The sequence below is a fragment of the Lithobates pipiens genome, unplaced genomic scaffold (genome assembly GCF_037356315.1).
Source record: "Lithobates pipiens isolate NorthernLeopardFrog02 unplaced genomic scaffold, aLitPip1_a1.2 Scaffold_25, whole genome shotgun sequence".
NCBI lineage: Eukaryota > Metazoa > Chordata > Amphibia > Anura > Ranidae > Lithobates > Lithobates pipiens.
The window spans coordinates 67795789-67820727 of NW_027507787.1; positions in this window are offsets into that span (position 1 = coordinate 67795789).

Genomic DNA, 24939 nt, shown 5'->3' on the forward strand with positions numbered 1-24939 from the left:
TTTCAGCGGGCAACGGTCTGTTGTTAAATTTTCCTATCGTGTGTAGACAAGTCCATCACACAAAAGTCCAAAGTACAAACACGCATGCTCTGAAGCAAGGACAAGCTGGAAGCGGTCGGTCTTGTAAACTAGCATTCGTAATGGAGAATTAACATTCATGGCAGGGAAAATTATGAAATCTAGAAATGCAGCACACAATTCTCTTCTTCTTTAATGGAATAATAATGAAGCTGCTTTGCTGGTGATACTGATGGAGTTATGCCAAACTTATTTTCAAAGGCTTTTTTTCTAGTGATATCAATAATAAATTGAAAAAATAATTTAAAAAATTTAAGTTGTGAAGAGTTGAAAATTCCCCATTCCAGCAGCCTTGTTGGGGGTCTTGTGGCTGGTATTGCCGCTGACCACCATGCTGCTGTGGTGGGGGGATGGCTGTGTTAGGGGGGGTGGCTGTTGAGGTGGTGGATGAGGGGGGCCACAAAATCAGAAATGTTTGTGGTTTCAAATATTTGTCCCCTCACCCCCTTGTTGAGGAGCTTCAGGATTAGCTCCTCACACCTGCTCCTTTGCTCACCATCCATCTGCCTTAATTTATTGGCAGCTCGGCAAATCCCTCAGCCGCATCTGGGTCTGTCCTCAGGGCAGTAGCGGCCTGGCTGAGGAAGGCAGCTGTGGCCTCTTCAAGATTCTTTCTCTTCCTGGCCCTTTTAGCAGGAGGGCATAGGGGAGGGATCTGGGACTCAGTTTGGCTGCTGGCCACAGACTCCTCCTGACTGATACTTTACTGTGTATGAAAATGGCACATCATTAGAATATTTTTTAGGGTTTGGTCATCAATCACACACAATTTTAATCTCCTCACTGTTGCAAATTGAATGTGGACAAATAGAAAGGACTATCATTCTGACCCCAGCATTTTTTTCACACAAGCCCGGTCTGTGAACAGGGAGAGGAGGCGTTTGTGGACCAAGAATTGGTTGCGCAAGCGTGACCAGTTCTCGCACATGCCTTTGCTCCGTGAGATCCGGGAGAATAATCCTGATGATTTCAGGAATTATCTCCGGATGACGGACCCCGTTTTTCACCATCTGCTGGCTTTGCTGTCCCCTTATATCACCAGGCAGGATACCTGCATGCGGCAAGCCATCACTCTGGAGCAGAGGCTCATCCCCACGTTGCGCTACTTGGCGACAGGGAGAAGCCTTCAGGACCTGAAGTTCTCCACAGGCATCTCCCCCCAGGCTCTGGGGATCATTATTCCAGAGACCTGTTCTGCCATCATTCAGGTCCTGCAGAAGGACTATATGAAGGCAAGTTTTCTCCTTTAACATCACATTCTATGTATTAAATAATTGCTAATGTCTTGGATTTCTTTCCTCCTTCCCTAATTACCATGATTGCAATATGCTCTACTTGATATGCTGTGCCCCTTTGTCCTCATGCATGCTGGAAGCTTTTCAAGTTCCTTTTTTGTCCTTCATGCACATTTGCCTTCACTAACTTCCCCACCATGCTCTTCTGGGTCCATAAAACTATAGTCTAGTCACTTAGCAATATCTTTTGTCAGCTCCACAGTATTGCTTTACCCTAAACACCCCCTAAAATGTCTACAAATGTTATGTGTGTGTGCTTCAATTCATGCAGAGTGACATTTTTTTTTGTTTTTGGTTGGGCCTAACTCATTAGGAACCCCCCTCCCCCCAACTGCTAGGTCAGCTGATAGCAATCTTCTATCTGCTGACTTTAACAAACCCAATACATACTATACCTACCTTTTTTCTGGTCAGATTTATGAACAAATTCACCAAAGCATGTAGTGGAAGGGCCTGCCTCAATACTTTCAAATGCTATATTTTTTTTCTCCTATTATTATCTTGATAGGTAATAGCAGAATATCAAAATGTGCTTACATTCTTTCCAATTTTTGGTCTTATGACACTTCTTACCTGTCCGGTGGGCTGCCAATAGTATAAGTAAGGAGGGGTTGCCCAAAGTATCACACATTATTTATGCATTCAGCTCTCAATCAAGTGGAGAGGGTTACCTGTCCAAAACATCCCCCCCCTCATTTTTTGCAAGGGCCCATCAGATGGGGGGGATGGGGGGGGGTGATGACTCTGATAAGGTGACCTTATACTTTAGGCTTTAAATACTAATTTCCCAAAATGTTATACTGATCTTGGACAAAAATTTTGGTGTCTAATGTGCTTGCAATGTTCATGTGCCAAATTACTAATTTTTTGTCTTGTTTCACTCCACAGTTTCCTTCAACGCCACAGGAATGGCAGACTGTGGCCTCCCACTTTGCCAGCCCTTGGGACTTTCCCAATTGTGGAGTTGCAATTGATGGGAAACATGTCCGCATCGTCCCACCACCCAACTCGGGGTCGTACTATTATAATTACAAGGGGGTTTAATAGTATCGTGAAGTTGGCGGTGGTGTCAGTGACCTATGACTTCCTGTATGTGGACGTGAGGCAAAATGGCCGGATGTCGGATGGTGGAGTGTTCTCACGGATGGAATTCTACTGGCGTCTCCAGAGTAGCAGTCTGGGCTCCCGTTTGTCTTCGTTGTGGATGAGGCGTTTGCCCTGGCAAACCATCTGATGCAGCCTTTCCCAATGAGGACCCTCACCCCGGATCAGAGGACCTTTAATTTCCGGCTGGCCAGAGCCAAAAGAGTCGTGGAGAACACTTTTGGAATACTGACCAGCCGGTTCTGCCTTTTTTTAATGCCAATCCACATGGCAATATATAAACTCAATCACATATTGCTTGCCTGCTGTGTTCTGCACAATTTCTTGAAAAGACATTCAGCAAACTGTGGTCTCAGTTGGCCCAGATGCAGACTTGCCAGAAAATTAGAATCTCACGGCCCTTGAAGCTGCTCATCCTGGCTTGCCCCCCCCAAAGCGCCCGCGAGGTCCGAACCCAATACATGGAATACTTTGTGGGTAGGGGGGCCATTGATATGCCAGACAACATCTGAGAGGCATTTTGGTAATACATTTTTTCTTTGAAACTACAATAATCTTTGTTTTCATTTACTGCTTGGCTTGGTTTTATGTGTCTCCTAGGTACTTTAGCTTTTTTTTGTTGGGCCTTTTTCTACAACAGTGCAAACCCAAGTTCTGAGCGAGACGAGGGGACAGTCTCTTCTTCAGATAATCTTATTATGTTGTGAGTCTGCTACACACACACACCTTGTTTTTGTTACTAATGTATGTAGTGCATTACTGACAAAAATCTTGCTCATTTTCAGCACCATGGCAGAAATATGTGGGGTCAGGAACATGGCGTGATTGTGAAAATTTACACATCACTGTGGGTGTTATTTACTAAAGGCACATCCACTATGCACTACAAGTGCACTGCAAAAGTACACCTGAAACTGAACTTGGAGTGCAAAGTGGAGTTGCCTTTAGTAAATAACACCCATTGTCACCGAAAACAACAATTTTACTCCAAATACTGCTTTTGCGTATTGAAAAAGGAAGCCACACATTGTTGATAATTTAACTTTTTAATCAAAGCACATTCACATGTGCATTTAGAAAAGGGTTTTACAAACCAACATATTGGATGTATCAAAAACATTCTTTTAGGTAACTTTATTGTAACTTGGCATTTTTTGTGTAAACAGGCATGTATCAAAGCATAACATACAGAACACAGGAACTTACAAAGTTCAACTTTGAAAAGTGAAGACAATATCAGACATGAGTATGTACAAACTGGGCTGATATTGCTTTCATCACATGGGGTCTCACCCCTAGAAAAGCCAAATTTGGAAGATGCACACAGTGTGTCAACATGTGCTATCTCCCATCATGAGGGATTCAATGTACATGTTTTGGGGGTGAAACCCCTTCATCTCAGCCAGTTTCCACAAAACATGTACATTGATCCCCCATGATGGGAGATAGGACATATGGAAAACTGTGTGCATCTTCCAAATTTGGCTTTTTTTTTTAAATACAAAAGTTGTTAAAAACACAAAAATAAAATCATAGCTAGTTTGATGTTTTGGGGAGAGTCTGAAACACCCCAATGATGTTCTTCATTTTATTTTGAACATCATTGATGCTTTTCTGTATATTTTCTAAATCGTGATTGCACCCCATTATCTCCCCAATCAGGATCTGGGCACTGGTAAAATGTGATTCTTCTTCCACATCACCAAAAAAAAAAAAAAAAACACCATGTATTATAAATATGACGACATACATTGATTAGCTTACCGGAAGCTGTGGTCTCCAACACTCACCTGTTGTGGTGACAATATGTCCAACTTCATCGATCTCACCTTCCTCCTCGTCCTCCTCTGCTTCTGGTGTTGGAATTTCGCCTTCTTTGGGAGGTGTGGGGTCCCTGGTGTCCTCAGATGTCTCGAGTCTTCTCTCCCCTATGAGAATGTAAAAAAGGAATACTTAGCACACAGAGGGCAGAAATAGGAATATGAAACATTTCTTGGAAGTGTGGTCCAATTGTGTTTTTTGTCCGAGTTCAAAGGTGAGAACATTATTTTGGACACTTTCTAAAGCTGGAATACTTACCTGCAGTGTGAAGAAATGTAGTGAAGTGTAATTTGGGAAAACATCGTTTTGGGAGTGGCCTAACGAACGATGTTTCTTACGAACGATTGAACCCATGAACTTGAACGTGGCCATTTTAAACTGTACAACATTAAATCAAAGCACATGGAGCAGTATGCAAGCAAAAATAATCATATGAACACATGACAACTACTTACTTTTCTGAAGAACACGCTTGATCCTTCTGTACTGATCGTGCTCCCTCAGTTTCAGGTCTGAGCAGCGTTTTCTCAGTTGATCCTTGGATCGTCGTACCCCAAAATTCTTCTGAAGACTCTTCCCAACTTTAGTCATGATCTTGACCTTTCTGATATTTGGGTTTGGGTAAGGTCCATACTTCCCATCATAGTCGGTCCTCTTCAATATGTCCACCATCTCAAACATCGCTCCAAAAGACATATTTGAGGCCTTAAATCTTCTCCTCCAGGATCGTGACGTTTCAGGCTCCGGGCTTTCCTCGCCCTCCTCCTCGTTAGTGGAACTCTGATTGCGCACATGTGTTTTGTTCTCTCCGCCATGTGCTCTCCACGCTGCACGAAAGAGAAGGGGTGGGGAATAGTCTAGTAAGAACGTCAGGGGCGGGCGGAGTTTCACGCATGCGCACAGTATATAAAATGCAACATGCGTGCGTCGTACGTAGGATCTGTGAAAACAGTGAGGAGCCGACGCGCCGATCGTGCAAACGAAGATACAATTTTGAACTTGGTACATCACTAGCCTAGACTGCTTCTATATAGGCCTATGTTGGGATAAGATTAGTAGGGTTTAGCATGGCATTATTATTATTAGGGTTTGTCTTGTGTTGTTTCTTGCAGACAAGATGGATCCCTTCAAGAACTCCAATTTTATGGGGCTATTCCTTGATCTGCTGAGGGAGCTGCCCTGCCTGTGGCAGAAGAACAACCCATTTTATACTGACCAAAGAAAGAGGAGGGCAGCGCTGGATAAACTTCTTGCTTTGGTGCGGATCATGGTCCCCACGGCAGAAATGACCTATGTGAAGGGTAAAGTTGGTGCCCTGAGGTGTATATATCTCAGGGAGTGAAAGAAGCACCTGGAGTCCCTCAGATCAGGAGATCCAGATGCCATTTATTACCCCAGGATGGTGTACTACGAAAGGCTGCATTTTATGGCAGACCAGGGGGAACCCACGCCACCACTCTCCAGTCTTCCTTTAAGGCTTCCTTCACCCACAGCTGAGGCTTCCGATGTCCAACCTGGGCCTTCCAGGCAACAACATGTGGAGGGGCCCAGCTTGAGACAGGTATAGCATTGTTGAACATATTTCTTGTCGTACATTTAATTATGTTAACTAGATATTATAGATCAGTAAGTTGTGATTTAACAAAGTGGTTTACAACTCAATAGACAGTAGTGACCAAAAATGATTGGGACAAGAATGAAAAATGCAGGGCTCAGAATGATAGTCTGTTCTATTTGGTAACATTCAATTTGCAACAGTCACGAGCACAAAATTGTGTGATTGATGAGCAACAAACTAAAACTATGTTCCCATTTTCATACACCGGAAGACCTCAGCCGGGGGGGAGGCTGTGGCAAGTGGGAGCCAGGAGGTCTACCATCGCCCTCCTTCTCCTCCTCCTGCCACAACTACAAGAGCCGAGCCACAGCCTCGAAGTATGCCTGGCGGGAAGTGCCTAAGGAAGACTAGAGAGTGATGGTCTGGGTTCAGTCTGGTCTGACAGAAGATGCAGCCTCTTGTAGAACCACATCCTGGGGACATAGATGGCATCTGCTCTTCTTGATCTCTCAGACTTCTGGACCAGACTTCTCTCCCTGAGATATGTACTCCTCAGGCAACCAATTTTGCATTTTCGAATTAGTTCATGTCTGCCCTGGGGCCAAAGGCTTCGCTAAATTGACAAGTTTCTCCAGCGCTGCCTCCCTCTTTAGTTGTTTGACACTTAAATAAAAGTTTTTTTTTTGTTTGAAGAAATAATTGCATATGTGTTTTACTTCAAAAAGGACAGTTTATTTGTGAGCAGGCAGGTACATTTCAAAAAAACAAAGTGAAAGGAATAACAAGGGGCACCAACACCAAACAACCTCCTGTAGATTAAAAAAGAAAATACAAAAAAGTTAATAATGGTGTTGTGGTAAGTTGACACACAAAACACACCCAAAAAAATGCAAAGATGAGCAAACTGTCAAAAAAGGAAATGTTGATTAAAAAAAACAGATGTGACGATTTAAAAGATTGTATTGTAAAGAACAAGAGAATGCGCTGCATGAAAGAAATGTTTAACATTGCAGCGTGACGAATGTGCTATATTGATTACGAGCAGTAGTTTTACCTGAGTGAGCGCTTCCGTGTCCGAATTTGATTGTAAGCATGCGTGGCACCTTGTCCGTCGGAGTAGGCTACACATGATCGCACTATGTCCAATCGGAGCATGTTGTTGGAAAAATTTATAGACAAGTTGAAAAACTTGGTCCGTCGGATACTCCGAGAGAAACAGTCCGATGGAGACCACACACAGTCTGATTATCCGACAACAAGGTCCGATCGGAAACTGTCCATCGGAATGTCCGACCGGACACTGTCCATCGGAATGTCCGACCGTGTGTACAACGGCTTAGAATTTGAGCGACTTCACTTACAAGTGCACTTGCAGTGCAAAGTGGATTAGCCTTTCATAAATAACCCCCTATATACTGTATATATTACAGCAAAATGGATCAAAGAAAGGCAAAGTAACACAACCAGTGAACAAAGATGAGATAACCCCTGTACCTGTACAGAGACCTTCTATATTAAAGTTGCATGTAAAAAAAAAAAGAAAGGGGTAACGGGGCACAGGTTTTTACCAAACACCCCAATTACCTTAAACTATAACAGGACTGCAAGAAGTGCAGTAAGGGCAGTTTGACAAAGGATAATCACAAACACCTATGGCTGAGGCGCAGTATTGGTGAAAGGATTGTCAACCCATGGTTTTGGCCCATTCTTCCACACAGTCTTCAAATCGTGAAGGTTCCGTGGGCCTCTTGTATGAACTTTTATCTTTAGTTCTTTCCATAGATTTTCTGTTGGATTCAAGTCAGGTGATTGGCTGGGCCATTCTAGTAGCTTTATTTTCTTTCATTAGAACCAATTGAGAGTGTTCTTGGCTTTGTGTTTGGGATCATTGTCTTGCTGATAATTCTTTTCACTCCTCTGTCAGAAATCTTGCGAAGAGCACTTGGTTGTGACTGGTTCATGGTGAAATTATGTTCTTTCCACTTCCGGATTATGGCACCAACAGTGCTCACTGGAACATTCAGAGGTTTAGAAAACCTTCTGTAACCAATGCCATCAGTATATTTTTCAACAATACTGTTGTGAAGATCTTGCAGGAGCTCTTTGCTTTTACCCATTATGAGATATTTCTTGTATGACACCTTGGTAAATGATTCACCTTTTTATAGGCCATCAGTTGAACCAGCTGATATTAATTTGCACTGATGAGGGACAGAATTGCTTTCTAATCTGACATATTTCAGCTGGTGTCTTGGCTTTCCATACCTTTTTACACCTCCCTTTCATCACGTGTTCAATGCTTTTTCCCTGTGTCATTCCACTTTATTACACATAACTTTATTTATGAACTTATATGTTTTGGTTTCTTTGTATGTATGGAATGAATGGGTTGTTACTGACGTGGTGAAAATGTTATGCCAATAGCACCTTCAGAAATATATTTACCTAGAAAAATGGTGACATGTTCAAAATTTATTTTACTGTGTGTGTGTGTGTGTGTGTGTGTGTGTGTGTGTATTGTGACAGAGAGAGGCTCTGTCCCTATAAGTTTATAGGAAAAGGTGACCCAGGAGTCTCATTAAGGGTTAATGCAAGGTTCAGAACTTGCATCTCTCCAGATTCTGTAGTTCTGAATTAGAACATTCAATCCTGGGTCCAGGTTTTGCTAGAGGCCTGCAACCTGGCTCATGACACAGATGTGCAGGGTCATTATATAGTCAGGTCTGAGACTTGCTCAACACTCTAATTTTGGAGACAGCTTCCAGTATGGAGACGGAAGCTCTCACCCTGGGTCAGGGGGCCCCAGAGAGAACAAACAAGACAGAGGTCTCATTGGGGGGGTCAGAGGACCCAACCAGAAGCCACAAGACAGCAGGTCTTGGTAGCAGGAGTCAGGTCAGCTCCTATCAGGGGTGTCATCAGAACCCCAATCCTTAGGTCAGAGGTGGGCCACATAGCAGGGCACTGCGACTGAAGGCTAGAAAGTCAAGTGTTCTGAGAGAGCTGAATGGCACAGTCAAAGGACTGGTAAGAGGAGCAGCCATGCTGCCAACATGCAAGCCAAGTGGCTTGGTATTATTGTTAATTCATGTTATGTGGAAGAATCTCCTGCGTGCGCAACTGATGTAGAAGTGAACTTTCCATTATTCAATAAAAGTGGGCTGCCACGCCTTAAAACTACAGTTTGGACTGGCGCAGCTCATTGTAAATGCACCTGCTACTTGAGTTTAATTCCCCAATCACACAGTATATATCACACACTATATACAGTACACAATGGGTATAGAAAAGAATCACCCCCTTTAAAATAATCATATTTTGTTGCTTTGCAGCCTGAAATGAAGAAAGCCACAGTTTTTGTTGTATCCAGCTGGATTTACTCAGTGCTATTTTTAACATCCAAGTGAAAGGTATAACACCAAAAGGTCATAAAAAATAAAACAAAATCACAGAGAAAAAGGATCACCTCCTAAAAATGACTTGTAAACTCAATCAGGTGTAGCTAATCACCTTCTCAATAGCACACAAAGCTATTTGACTTTCAACTGTGATCGGCTGTGGTCATTTTGATTAATTCAGTATGAAAATAGCTTTACTGGAGTATTTCAGTCCCTGGTAGTGCAAATTAAGTAAACAAATCAACTATGGGTGGCAAGGCACTGTCAAAAGACCTCTAGGATAAACTTGTGGACAGGCAAAGTCAAGAGATGGATACAAAAACATTTCAAAGGCTTTATCAATGCCTAGAAGCACACTGACGTCTATTATTAGGAAGTGGAATGCATTTGGTACAACACAGACCCTCCCTGGATCAGGACCTGGCTCCAAACTGGATGAAAGAGCCAGGAATAAGCTGGTCAGAGAGGCTACCAGGAGGTCTACAGCAACTCTGAAACAGTTGCAGGAATTTATGACAAAGATTGGTCATTCCCAATAAACATTCTCCATAAATGTGGCTTGTATGGGAGGGTTGTCAGAAAAAAAGCCACTCCTCAAGAAAGGCCACATGCAGTCACCACTGAGCCTTGCCAAAAAACACACTTTGAAAATTTTGAGGCCATGTGGAAAAAGGTGTTAAGGTCAGATGAGACTAAAATTTAATTATTTGGCCTCCACCAAACGATATGCCTGGCAGAAATCCATCCTATCACCACCATTCCTGCAGTAAAGCATGGAGGTGGTAATATCCTGTTGTACAGGTGTTTCTCTGCAGCAGGGACTGGAGCACATATCAGGATAGAAGGAAAAATGGATGGGGCAAAATATCAAATTCATGAGGAAAATCTGCTGCCCTCTGCCAGAAAGTTGTCAACTGGAAGAAAGTTTACCTTCCAACATGACAATGACCCAAAGTACACCGCAAAAATGACCAACACAGTGGATGAAGGAGAAAGGGGGAAATGTCCTTGCATGGCCTAGTCAGAGCCCAGACTTAAACCCCATTTAAAATCTGTGGAATGAGTTTGAAGACTGCAGTCCACAAACGGTCACCATCAAATTAAAATGAACGTGAGTAGTTCTGCAAAGAAGATTAAGCAAATATTGCACAGTCTAGATGTGCAAAGTTAGTAGAGACATGGCCCAACAGACTAAAGGATGTGATCAAAGCAAACGATGGTTCAACAAAATACTGGTAGGGGGGGGGGGGGGGGGGGGTTCAGTGGCTGAATTTCTACATTTGTGTCTTCATTTCAGGCTGCAAAGAAACAAAATGTGTTTTAAAGGGGGGGGGGGGGTGATTATTTTCTATACCCACTGAGTGTGGACTGTTAAGCTGCCATAAACTATATTTTTGTTATTGAGTTTAGATATGCTATAGGAAAGTGTTCTTGAATCAGGGTTAGTGCTACCCAGGACCCAGGAACACAGACACAGTGGCAGTTTTATTTGCTAGGCCACTTGTGCCATCTGGCTGAACTGAGAGCACGATTCTGTGATCAGTTTATATGTGGTCCAGCATTTGGCTTTATGCTACCAATATTTTTGTGAAAGCATTAAAAATTGATTTCATTTGTTTTACTTAAAAGACTGAAGATGAGTTTGTGCTTAACGTGTGCTTTACTCTGTGATTTTTGTGGATAACATCAAAGTCTACTAAATTATTAAAAGATCAAACAAAGGAAACTGTTATATATTGTGTTTTTGTTCTTTGCGTGGCATTTTTACAGTTTAGGTCATTTTGTGCTACAGAGAAATCACACAGCCAAAGCAGAACTGTTCTATGGTGTCAGGGGAACATACATTTGGACAATGTTTAGTTTTAGAAAGGCTTACTGCACTGCTATCACAGACAAATATTATATGCACCATCAGGACTTGATTTAGACTGAGGATTAGCTCTGCTTAAGTTATGGCCCCTGTAGTCCCCAGACTTTCTAATATAATCAATAACACCTTACCATTTTATGGAATGCTGGCAGCATATGCAGTCAATTCATTTCTGCTTTGGCAGATTTATTCCTCTAAACAGGTGTAGACCCTACAGGAACTAAGTAAGGAACCTCAGGAGAATTCTTTTACTCATCCAGAAATCTTATCAAATGACATGCCTCATGTACTTCAGAGCTGTTACTCTAAACCAGGGGTCTCAAACTGGCGGCCCTCTAGCTGTTGCGAAACTACAAGTCCCATGAGGCATTGCAAGGCTGACAGTTACAAGCATGACTGCCACGGGCAGAGGCATGATGGGACTCGTAGTTTCGAAACAGCTGGAAGGCCACCAGTTTCAGACCCCTGTTCTAAACTCACCTGTTAAAAAGTATATAGCAAAATCACGTGCCATCTGCCATTGTGATGTATTTTATTGGATGAGATTTTGCATTTTCTGGCTTGATGTCAGATAAAGCTGTGCATGTTACAGGCTATACTTGGTATGACTCACTATATTTAAGTGGTTCTTCACCGTAAGAACAAAACATACAAATATAGTAGGTTCTGACTTTTTAAAGAAGGACCCTTTACTTGTCCAGGGATCCAGCAACATTCTCACCCAGGCCAGTAGTTCACTAGTCTTTGATCCCTGGTGCCATCATGTTAACTGTTGGCAGCCAGGTGCAAATCCTTGTGTGCTGTCCACTGCATGCACTGCATTGCACATTCTTAGTGGTCCCATAGCCTTCTGGGACTTGTGAAGATCTGACCGGAAGTGGGAGAGGGTACCTGTCAAAACTGGATACCTGCCCCCCCCCCCCAAATGGTCACATTGTGACAGTATGATTGTACAATTGTGTGGGTAGGTGCAGCGTAATACGACAGGCAGAAAACACATGGAGTCCAAGTACAGCAATGACAGTATATTGTAACAGAAGTCCAGCAATACACAACAGACACAGTGGGAAAGTAAGCCAACCGTTTATACGCACAAGTCCCAACAGCAAGTGGCAGCAGAATGGTGACTTAGAGGTGCATCTGTCTTGAGGAGCAGAATGTGGCCTGGCCAATCTGTACCTAAACAGGGAGGCTTCCAGAAAGGATTGCCCTTTCCCTGCTTCTCCAGAACCTTTACCAGCTGCTAAGCACTGTCACTGACAAATGGAGGACCTATCTATACTCTAGCCACTCTCAAAATTTGTGCCAAACCAACCAGGGTCCTAAATAGACTCTGCCTATCTACAATGGCCTCCAAAGTCACCTGGGGTGCCAACATCCAATTGGATAGTTGCCTCTCTGTGACTGAAGAAACCATAGAGTTACCAGGTTCTCAAGTTCCTCCCCCATCTGCATTCCCACTGCAGACAGCACCACCTACAGTGGAGAAAATAGAATATACCTGCCTACAATTGCACTTGGATTTACCAACAACTGTAATATTAGGACATACATTAAACAAATTGTTGGGGTAGGTAAGTTGCTGCCCTGATGCAGGCTGTAATCTAAGAATTTTTTTCATTGGTGCTTGTGTTTTACTGTTACAAGCAGTTGTGGAAAGGATACGCTACGAAAAATTTAAGGACATTGTAACAATATATTTGTATATTTGTATATATATGTATATTTGTATATATATGTATATTTCGTACTAAGCAAAACACACCCCAAAATAATAGTAAATTATAAGCTTTGTTGTAAAATATGCAGCTTTGCCCTGTCAGGCTTCTCTTTAACCGCTTGTCTACTACCCGCCGTCAGAATAACTACCCAGTGCAAATTGCCTTCGCTGTACTGTGACCGCTTTAACCACTTGCCGCCCGCCCTATTACAAAAAGACGGCGGCAAAGTGGTTTGATAATCCTGACCGGACGTCATATGACGTCCTCAGGATTATCAGCCGCTGCGCGCCCCCGGGGGCGCGCATCGCGGCGATCGTTGTTGCGGGGTGTCAGTCTGACACCCGGCAACTACGATCTCGGTAAAGAGTCTCCGACGGAGACTCTTTACCACGTGATCAGCCGTGTCCAATCACGGCTGATCACAGTGTAAATGGGAAGAGCCGGTGATTGGCTTTTCCTCACTCGCGTCTGTCAGACGCGAGTAGAGGAGAGCCGATCGGCTGCTCCTCTGACAGGGGGGGTCTGTGCTGATCGATTATCAGCACAGCCCCCCCGAGGATGCCCACACTGGACCACCAGGGACGCCACCAGACCACCAGGGAAAAGGTAATCCTCCCTAGACCACCAGGGATGCCAATGGTCAGCACAATGGATGCCAATCAGTGCCCATAATGGATGCCAATCAGTGCCCACAATGGGCATCACTGATTGGCATGCATTATTGTTTGGCACTGATTGGCATCCATTAGTACAGTATAACACCAATGCCGCCTATGAGTGCCCACCTGTGCCGCCTATGAGTGGCCACCTGTGCCGCCTATGAGTGCCCACCCGTGCCCATATGTGCCGCCTATCCATGCCCATCTGTGCCGCCTATCCATGCCCATCTGTGCCGCCTATCCATGCCCATCTCTGCCGCCCATCCATGCCAATCCGTGCCAGCTATCAGTGCCAATTTGTGCCACCTATCAGTGTCCATCCATGTCGCCCATCCGTGTCGCCCATCCGTGCCGCCCATCCGTGCCGCCTATCAGTGTCCATCAATGCCACCTCATCAGTGCCACTTCATTGGTGCCCATCAGTGCCGCCTTATCAGTGCCCATCAGTGTAGCCCCATCAGTGCCCATCAGTGAAGGAGAAAACGTACTTATTTACAAAGTTTTGAAACTGAAACAAAAAAAAACATTTTTTCTAAATTTTCGGTATTTTTTTATTTGTAGCGCAAAAAATTAAAACCGTAGAGCTGATCAAATACCACCAAAAGAAAGCTCTATTTGTGGGAAAAAAAATGATAAAAATTTCATTTGGGTACAGTGTAGCATGACCGCGCAATTGTCATTCAAAGTGCGACAGCGCTGAAAGCTCAAAATTGGTCTGGGCAGGAAGGTGTTTAAGTGCCCTGTATTGAAGTGGTTAAGGGGTACAGGGAAGGTGCGCGCACGCCTGCCACGGTTCTGAGGAGCCGATGCATGTGCCCTGCAGCATAGTATATAGGAAAACTGATCAGTCTCCTCCCCCAGGCAGTCCCATCCCCCCACAGTTAGAACACAGTTAACCCCTTGATCGCCCCTAGTGTTAACCCATTCACTGCCAGTGACATTTATACAGCAATCAGTGGATATATTTAGCTCCGATCACTGTATAAAGGTTAGTAGTATCAAAAAAGTGTCCCCCATAATGTCACAGTCCCAAAAAAACACACACACAAAAAAAACGCAGATCGCTGCCATTCCTGGTGTCTTGCAGCAGTGACATCTATGCCAAAATCAGTAATGATAAAGAATGGTGTTGCGCTCCACACAAAATTAATTAAATCAAATAATAGTGAATAAATAATCGCATACAAAATCTAAAAAGCACACCTAAGCGATTATAATAAACAATTAATTTAAACTATATCCATACCCTATATGCATAAAATCATTATAAAGTGACTAATAGGATATTCAGAATATACACATATTCCTAGTATCAAAAGTGATCAGTAAAGGAATTCAAATAGTCTACGTCTTCTTAATAAAGTGCAAGTAAAGCAATAAATAGCGAAATCGCAGGTAATAATACTAATAATCCATAGGGGTGTGCAATCCAAGATGTGTCTCAATCCATAAAAGTGCATCCAAGTGAAAAATATACGTTAAGAATTGTATAAAAGTAAAATCCAGCAAATAAATAAACAAAAAAAATATAAATAAAGCTAGATATAAACCACAATCCAAAAAAAATTTTCTTAAAGTGTCTCTATTTGTCAAAAAAATGGCAATCCATATCAGGTCATGCAAATAAGTGAATCCACACTGTGCTGTGTAAAAGGTTAATTCTGTGAACAAACACGGGATAGTTCCACCGGTGATCTTACAACTCCTCAAAGCAGGTGCTCACACACTGAGTGCAGTGGGTACCTTACCTCACTGCTGTCAGTTAGACAGCAATATGCTCCAATGGTTAAGGTGTCTATCCTCAGTTGATATAGGCACAGCAATATGCTCCAATGATTAAGGTGTATGTCCTCAGTTGATATAGGCACCCCAGACAATTCCCTCCAGGTACTCAGCCATGGACCACAGATCTCCTCTCTTTCCTGCCACACGGAACGTCTTGTCTTTATTCCCATGCCAATAATTCCATTATGCCAAAATCAGGAGGTAGAGTATCCTCCAGCTCCTCTCACTTCACCTTCCTCACCAGTCAGCTGACCTCTAGTCTCATGCCATGAACTGAATGGTTGGGTGTGAAGAGGCTGACTGAGCAGTGCTGGATTCTAAAGGAACAGCCCAGTTGGGCGGCCACAGGCTCCAGGGACAGCTCTGTTTGGTGGCTCCAGGGACAGCCCTGGTGGGTGGCCGCAAAAAAGCTGGGAGAGCAGTGCGGGCTCCAGGAACATCCCAGGATTCGGCGACCCCTGGCAAATAGGCATTCGACCCCGACAGGGTCATGCCCCCAAGTTAAGAACCACTGGCCTAGGCACTGTTTTGGTCAGCAATGTGACTCTCAAACAATTGTAGCGCTGATGGTTTTGCCTATTAATGCAATGTTAATACTTTAGAATTAAAGTCTATGGACAATTCTATGGCTTAGTATTTGGCGCCATCTAGCCGCCAAATACAGACAGTGGACTCGGATGACTTTTCTTTTCAGAGCATTGAACTAAATACAGGAAGTGACTATTTACTTTGATATTTGACCTACCTCTCAGAATGCCAGGTGACCTACCCATGGACACCCTCTCTTGCATTTCATGCTAGGTAGGACACAAAAGGACCCCGAGTGGCCATCTTAGGTCTCTTGAGAACGCATGGCCTGCCTGTGAGGACTTGTGAATATGGCATCCCGGTGGAAGCGGCCTATTGCCATTGCAGAATGCAGCCCTGCTCGATTGTGTGAGTGACCTGAAGTGTCAGAGACACAGTGATCAGATTGGGAAGATCCATAGACACTTGTTTGAGCATCGGAAGACAAGGTCCACCTATCGGAATGGAATGACGGAGCCGGCTGACATAGAAGCAAGCTGCAAACACGGGACCAGAGTTACCATACCGAGCTTCCGATCCAGTTGGTGAGTGGGTTGCGGCCCACAGTTTACTAAACTTTGCACCTAATCAGACTTCTATACAGGCCTCGCTGAGATCCATAGTCCCACGGAGGAGGAATATAGCAACTGACACTAGGCAGGCATAAGGCCTACTTACTATTGCATCTCTTATTGTATTATAATTATGGAAGCAACACTAGGATTATACTTAACTCAACTTTAATTACGCAAGGATTACAAAATATAAGGAATTATCATTGCTAGCGAAGACAAGAAGACTAAAGACTGAGTACTTTAAGTCAGATCTCACACATAGCTATATAAGTAGGGGGAGCTCCTTTGTAAATATATTGTTTATAATTGTTGTATTAAAAGTCATTGTTCTGTCATTCTATTTTGGGATGACAGCACAATTATTGTAACCACCTGTTTGCCAATACTTAAAGTAAAATATACTTTGTAGTCAATGGATCCCGAAGTGCCAATACAGGTATATTGTGTTATATTATATTGTACACGCAGGCACCATCAGCACGCACATTAATTGTAATGCTGCTGTGCCTGGGCTCTCTGCAGGGAAAACGTTCATGCACCTTTTTTAAAATGTTGCCACACGGAAATTGAACTGAGCTTTTGCACCATGTGATTTCTATATGTGGAAAACCGTACCATGTTTTTCAATGTGGAGGGAGCCATTAAGAGTTAATGCCACCCTTGAGTGTCTTTTGTGAGCACCTATTTTTGTGTGCAGCTGCATGCAGGTGCAGGAATGCGTGCGATTTACCTCACACCCACATACAGTATATGTGAACCTAAGCTAATGTGAAATAAATAAAAAAATAAATGTTTGAGCCGTGTAGATCACAAGCAAGTGCCTTAATCAAAGTGGCCTTAACTTGCGTGCATTGGTTGCCTCATCATTAGTCCTTATGATATTTTATAGGTTTCTAGCCCTTTAATTTAAAATAAGCTATAACAGTTTTATGTTGGCTTCAAAAAAACGAAGATAAAGCTTTAACTAAATTATGACGGCACAGTTGTGCTCATTACATACACTCTGACTATATAATGAGGGTTAGAGTGCTTGTTTGCATAATATATGACTTTACTCTGGCTGTATATCACTCCCTGCATATGGAATGAGATCATTACTTTGGACTCCTACAATCACTTGCCAGGCTGTCATAGTATATCATCACTAATACTTCCATACACTAGAGTTATAAGATGAATCAACCATATATGCTGCCTTCTATGATACCTATTGCTTGTTTTTTTTATTTAACTGGGATTTCATGTTGCTTCTTTCATCATCATATATCCACTAAGCTTAAAAGGATAAGCAAACAACAATAAACAGAGCAATCATGTGCTACATCCAACAGCAAAATTAAGGGCCCGTTCACACTAGAATGCAGTGCTTTCTCATGCAGTTTTGCCCTAACCAAATTGCACGGTACTAAAGTACCATGCGATCCAGTTGCATAGTGTTTAAAAAGAAGAAGTGCATGCAGTACTTTTGGTGTGGTGCAATTTCAGCTCATTCAAAATGAATAGACTGAAATTGCACTGCCTGTGAATAGAACACAGGGTGAATGGGCCCTTATGCCCTGTACACCCGGTCGGACTCTGATGGAAAATGTGCGATCAGATTGTGTTGTCAGAAAAATCAGATTGTGTGACAAAATCCGATCGTTTAAATTCCAATCATGTGTAGACAATTCCGAATAAATCATGAGACGAAAGCTATTGGCTACTAGCCTCTTTATAGTCCCATCGTACGTGTTGTACATCACCGCGTTCTGAACGATCGGATTTTCCAACAGCTTTGTGCGACCATGTGTATGCAAGACAAGTTTGGGCCAAAATCCACCGGATTTTGTCATTGGAATGTCCGACCACGTGTACAGGGCATTAAAGATCAGCCTAACCTTAAAAAGACTCAGAGGCAAAAGCATCAGAGTCATGACGGGTAAATTGTTTGGAAGACCAAACAAATCTTTTTTAACATTATCTTAAAACTATGCATGCATGTGTATCCATTCTGCAGAGACACATACAGTTCATTTATTATGCTTGACTGTGGCGAGAATGGACGAGATGGAAAATAGGCTCCAGAGGCACAATGCATGGATAATAGGTCTCCCTGAAAAGAGTGAGGGTATAAATCCTGTTGAGTTTTTGGAACATGGGTTAATTGATCTTTTTGGAAGGGACTCATTCTCAACAACATTTTCTATAGAGAGGGCGCATAGAGTGCCCTTTAGAGCACCACCTGAGGGGGGTCATCCTAGGCCACTGTTGATGAAATTACTTAATTATAAGAATAAAGTGGTGTTGTTGCGGAAGGCAAGGGAGTTAGGGAATATATTGTATAAGGGTATTAGAATTTCACTATATTCTGATTTTTCCCCAGAACTCCAGAGAAAAAGGGCAGAGTTTTTGCAGGTGAAGCGCAGACTACAGAAACTTAAGTTAACGTATGCTCATCTTTATCCTGCAAAGTTACGAATTAATGCACTGGGGAACACCCAAGTATTTAGCTCACCAATGGAAGTGGAAAAATGGATAGAATAAAATAGAGAAAAATTCTAGCCATCTTAGTTTTTAGTCAGGAATAGGAGTTGTGATAGAAGGTTAGAAGGGGGATGCGGGTTATATGTGTTTTTTTTGGGGGGGGTGGGAGAGTGGTAATACACGGCGGGGAAAAATGGGGGAGGTATATGTGGTATATGTGAAGTAAAAGTGGTGGAATAAGGTCACTAAGAAGCCCTTTAGGTAACACCTGGGTAGGTGGGGGTGGGGGGGAGGGAGGATGGATGGGAGGGGAGGGAAAAATATGGGGGTTTCTGGTAAAAAGAGGTGTAATTACACAAATGAATGGGATTCAGGAGATAATTCAAATAAAGAAAAGACACAAAACACGTGGGAGGTAAAAAACAAGGAAAACTTATTGGACACACAGAAAAAAATTGTAATAGTCAATTATACAGCACAATTTATATTAGGGGACATGAAATAGTGGTGGTGGTTAGTCAATCTGTTACCCCATTGGGGATTGAATTTATGGAAGCTTTTTATGACTTAATAAAGAGGGTAGAGGGGAGATGGGAGGAACTGGGGTACGAGGGGGTCTAATTTTTTATTTTTTCTGGGATTTTCCTCGCTCTCTCTCTCTCTCTTCCTCCGGTTTCCTTTTTTCCCTTTCTTTTTTCTGTAAATGCAGGATAGGAAATTTAAGATAGGTTCCTGGAACGTGAGGGGCCTGGGGACACAGGTGAAACAAAAAGCAGTGCTTGCTATGATGGAGGGATATGGAGTTGGGTTGGTTTGCTTGCAGGAAACCCATTTAAACAAAGATACAATACACCGGCTGCAAAACAGAAAATATCAATATCAATATCATTCAGTATATTCGTCATATAGCAGAGGGGTGAGTGTCTTGGTAAGAACAGGGATGAAGTTTTTCTGCAAGCGTGCCAGCTTGGATGAAAAGGGTAAATACATCTTCCTACATTGTTTAATTGAGGATAGAGAATGTGTGTTGGCAAATATCTATATCCCTCCACCATTTAAAATGGAAGTGATGTTTAAACTAAATGAATTCTTATTGGGGGTAGATGAAATCCCTATTATAATAGTAGGGGATTTTAATATGGTTTTAGATATTAAACTTGATAGATTCCCAGAAAGGATATCGGTAGAATCGGCTGGGCAGGGAAGACTGGGTCAATACCTGGAAGAAGTAGGATTACTGGATTTGTGGAGAGCGGGGAATCCGGGAGTCCGGCAGTATAGCTGCCAATCGGCCTCGCATTCCACGTTATCCAGGATAGATATGATATTGGGGAATGACCGGGCCCTACAGATGGTGGAAAAGATTGAATATCAGCCAAGGGGGATTTCAGATGATTCCCCAATGATAGTAGCATTAAAAATGAGAGGACGAGGAACCCAGAAGATTTGGAAAATTGAATCCGCTCTGGGTAGAACTAATAAAAAAAGAGAAAGAAGAAAGCCCAAGGGGGATCCAGTTGGAACTAGAACAATTTTTAGAATATAACCGGGGTACAGTTGCATCAGGGATCTTATGGGATGCTTTGAAAGAATTCCTGAGGGGACTCCTGATTCAATCTATAGCAAAAATTAATAGAAAATCGAGAGAGCAGGAGGAAAGAATAGGGCGAGAAGTGCTGGAGGCTGAAAGAGATTACATTAGATATCCCATACGGAGAAAGGAAAAAATTTGGTTAGATAAACAAGAAGAATTTAGGTTAATGACTATGAAAAAGGTGGAGTTACAACATATGTTCCATGCTCAAGTTTCTTTTGCAGAAGGGGAAAGTATGGGAAAGATGTTGGCACAATTGGTGAAGACCAATTCTGGGCCATCCTCAATCCCGGTTATTAGGACAATGGAAGGAGAGGTTACAACCGAGACTGGGAGTATATCCCAAACATTTAGAGAGTATTATAAAAAATTGTATACTGCACAGAAAGTGGGGATGGATGAGCGGATGGCAAAATTTGTAGGTTACTTAGGAGGTACCACGTTTGAATCAAGAGGAGAGAGAGGAATTGGAAGCCCCAATAACCTTGAAGGAGCTTCAGGAAGCAGTTGCGAGTATGTCAAATCAGAAATCACCCGGGCCGGATGGGCTGCCGATTGAAGTATATAAAAACTATGGGGAGATACTGCTTCCTGAACTTCTGGAAACTTTGAGAGGAGTAACCAGGGAGGGTAAATTGCCTCCCTCAATGATGGAGGCAATTATAATCTTGCTGCATAAGGAAGGGAAGGACCCCTTGGATGTAGCGGCGTGCAGACCAATTTCTCTCTTGTGCTCCGATGCAAAGATTGTTGCTAAAGTATTAGCGTCCAGGCTTAATCGAATTATTGATAGACTAGTGCATGTGGATCAAACAGGGTTCATAGCTAATAGGTCAACTAGCATAAATATCAGGAGAGCCTTTTTAGATTTACAGATTCCAACAGAGAGGATGGATGCCCCAACTTTTATATATATATTGCATAATACCCCAATATGGATTAATAGAAGCTGATTTAATAAGATCGAGATGCTGTTTAGGGATATAATATGGAAGAGGGGGCAGGCCAGATTGCGTATGCTCCAGCTACCGGTAGATGAAGGAGGTTTCGCAGTCCCCCATCCTGAATGTTACTTTTGGTCATCACAACTACAGCAGTTAGGGGGAATTGATGTGGTGAATGGAGGAACCCCTAATGGAAGATTAGTTCTGACAGGCTCCCCGCATAAAACCCTGATAGAGACGTTGGAAGCAGATTCATTCCGGAATAGGTGCCCTACAGTAAAAATGATGTTAAAAATATGGGATATAGTTAAAAAAAGATGGGATATAGGGAAGTAACAAAATATACCCCTCTCTGGAACAATAGGAAGCTACAAGAAATTTGGCGGGTTGGTACAATCTTAGGATGGGAAAAACAAGGTATTGAAAGGTTGAACCATCTGTATGGGGGTGGGTGTATTAAATCATTTGAAGAACCGCAAAAAGAATTCAAAATACCACAAAATACATTTCTTGATCATACATCACGGGACACAGGAGCTTCATTACATAGTGGGTTATATAGGCACCTCTGGTGATTGGACACTGGTTGACCCTAATTAAGGAGAATTCCTCCCCTATATAACCCCTCCCATCTGGGAGGCACCTCAGTTTTTTCACCAGTGTCTGGGTGATGGTCACGTAAAACTTAGCTCTATGCAGGTCCCTGCGAGGGCCGAAGGGCTACAACAAACCGGATCCATACCTCGGGCCAATATTTGACTCCCAAGATGGTATGGTACCCGGGCCTCGTCTGCCGAAGAAGCGAGGTTTTGCCTGTAAGTCCTCTCCATTGGAAGACTGGGCTCTGGGACAACCAGACTTGGGGTACTGTTTACTCAGAGCGCCCGAAAGTTTCTGGCAGAGCTTTCTACATGGCCCAGGTGGGAGGATCTTTTCGTAAGAACCCCAGATATACCTGAAGGTTGGCTAACAATACCCGCCGTGATGGGTGAAGGCTGGAATTGGTCTAATTCAGCAATTCCTGCGGCAGGGACAGGTAAGGGAAGTCATCCTGTATATTTAAATATATGAATGGATTTCTTCATTGTGAGTAGTTGTATGTCTTACCTGGTTTCCACCACTAGAGGGAGTAAGAGCAGCCTGATGCATACTTACATGCCTTTCAATACAAACACGCTCAGTGAAAGCCTGGTTTCTCCAGCTACTCACGTCTCCATTACAGTCCCTGCCACAGATGAAGGTAAACAGGGGTCCCACGCAGTTCAGGGGTCCCACGCTGCTCCGTTTTGGGTTCTCCTCCCCCCCCCCCCGGATTCTGCGGTCCTCGTGCACGCGCGCGGACGCATGCACGCGCGCCGGGCGCGCTCCCGGCCTTAGGGAGGAGGGGGGTGTGGTTGCGAGCCGTGCATGTCAGTGTGCACGGCGCTGTACTGCGCAGGCGCCAGGCGGCAGTTTTTAAAAAGCCCAGAGCGTCAGGGGACTGTAACTGGAGACACAGGAGCTGTGGGCAGTAAGCATCCTTGGGGATTGGATCCAGGCAAACCTTAAGACACCTACTCAGCATCAGGTTGTGCAGTTTAAGCATATATTGATTTATTGTGAGACTTTAAGCGCAACAGTGATCGCACTTGTACTAGTACCTCTGCTTTGTAGCCTAGTACTATGTCTCCTCGTAAGAGGGTTTCAGGGGGAGGTAATAAGAGCACTGGCAAGTCACCGCCTAGGTCCAGGGGTTCCAAAAGTGCCTGTAAATTACCATCCCCCTCTGCAAGACTGGAGCCAGCCTCTCATAACGAGTCAGTGCACCTGTCAGGTTTTGCAGCCTCTCCTAATGTCGCAGCCCCGGTTTATGTCACTGAGGACTCCCTTAGGGCTACATTGGAGGGTTTTGAAGGGAGAATCATGAATTTTATTTCTGCTTCCCTAAAAGATAGCAGGAAAAGGGGTAGATCCCCTCCCTCTGCTGAAATCCCTCTCTCGGATAGTTGTTCTGAAAAGGAGGAGGGATCCCTATCTTTGGATAGGGATCATGAGCAGTCGGATGAGTCAGACGAAGAGGAGATAGTCCCCTCCTCCCAGGCACTCAGAAAGCAGGTGCAGTATTATACTGAATTGGTGCGTACCACATTCAGAATGCCTGCTGCTGAAGTCGCTATGTCCTCTGTCTCTTCCCTGGGAGTCAGGAAAGCCCCACAGACTGCCTATTCCTTTCCAATTCATCCTTTAATGGATAAATTGATGTATGAGGATTGGGGACATCCCGATAAACTGTTTACTCCTCCCAAAAGGTTTTCCATGCATTATCCTGTGGAGGAAAGTTTCACCAAGAAGTGGGGGGTCCCATCTGTCGATGCGGCTGTTTCTTGTGTGAATAAAAAACCTAACTTGTCCTTTGGATAATGCGCAGGTATTCAAGGATCCAACTGATAAAAGGCTGGAAACCTTATTAAAAACCTCCTTTTCCATGGCTGGCGCTGTGGTGCAACCTACAGTCGCAGCCGTGGGGTTGTGTCAGTTCCTCAAGGAACAGGTTAAACAGATGTTTGGGCTCCTTCCCAGTGAGGAAGTAGAAAATTATGCAGAATTGCCTCACATCCTGTGTTTCATAATTGATGCGATTTTGGATTCTGTCCAACAAGCATCACGTTTATCCCTCATGTTGGTACACATGCGTAGGGCTCTATGGCTAAAGAATTGGGCTGCTGAGCTGTCATGCAAAAAGCATTTGACTGGGTTCCCGTTTAAAGGGGAGCGTTTGTTTGGGGAAGAATTAGATAAATTCGTCCAAAATATTTCAGGAGGTAAGTCTACTCTCCTTCCAGTCAAAAAGAGCAAGCGTCCTTCATTCAGGCGTGCTCTCTCTCCCGAAGCATCAAGCTCTAAACAGTGGCGACGGCCTTCTCAGTCCTCTTCTGCTAGAAAGGCTCAAGGCCGAGCCCAGGGACAGAAAAAGACTTGGGGGCGAAAGCCTGCCAAGCAGAGCCCCAAAACCTCCTTGTGAAGGGGCGCCCCCGCTCGGCAGAGTGGGGGGAAGGCTCCTGCAGTTGCAGGCGCCTGGCGGGAAGAGATTCAGGACAAGTGGGTGATCTCTTCAGTATCTCTGGGCTACAAGCTAGAGTTTCAGGAGATTCCACCTTCTCGTTTCCTAAGGTCAAGGATCCCCAGGGATCCAGTAAAGCAAAAACCGCTATTCCTGGCCTTAGATCAATTACTATCCCAGGGTGTGATAGTAGAAGTGAGCCCGAAAGATCAGGGTTCAGGGTTTTATTCAAATCTCTTCACCGTTCCAAAACCAAATGGAAGTGTCGGACCTATCCTGGATCTGAAAGACCTAAACCGGTTTTTACACATCCAGACCTTCCGAATGCAGTCAATCCGCACTGTGGTCTCCTCCCTGCATGGGGGAGAATTCATGGCATCAATAGATATCAAGGATGCATATCTCCATGTGCCAATTTTTCCCGCACACCAGAAATTTCTAAGGTTCGCGGTAGAGCGGCGCCATTT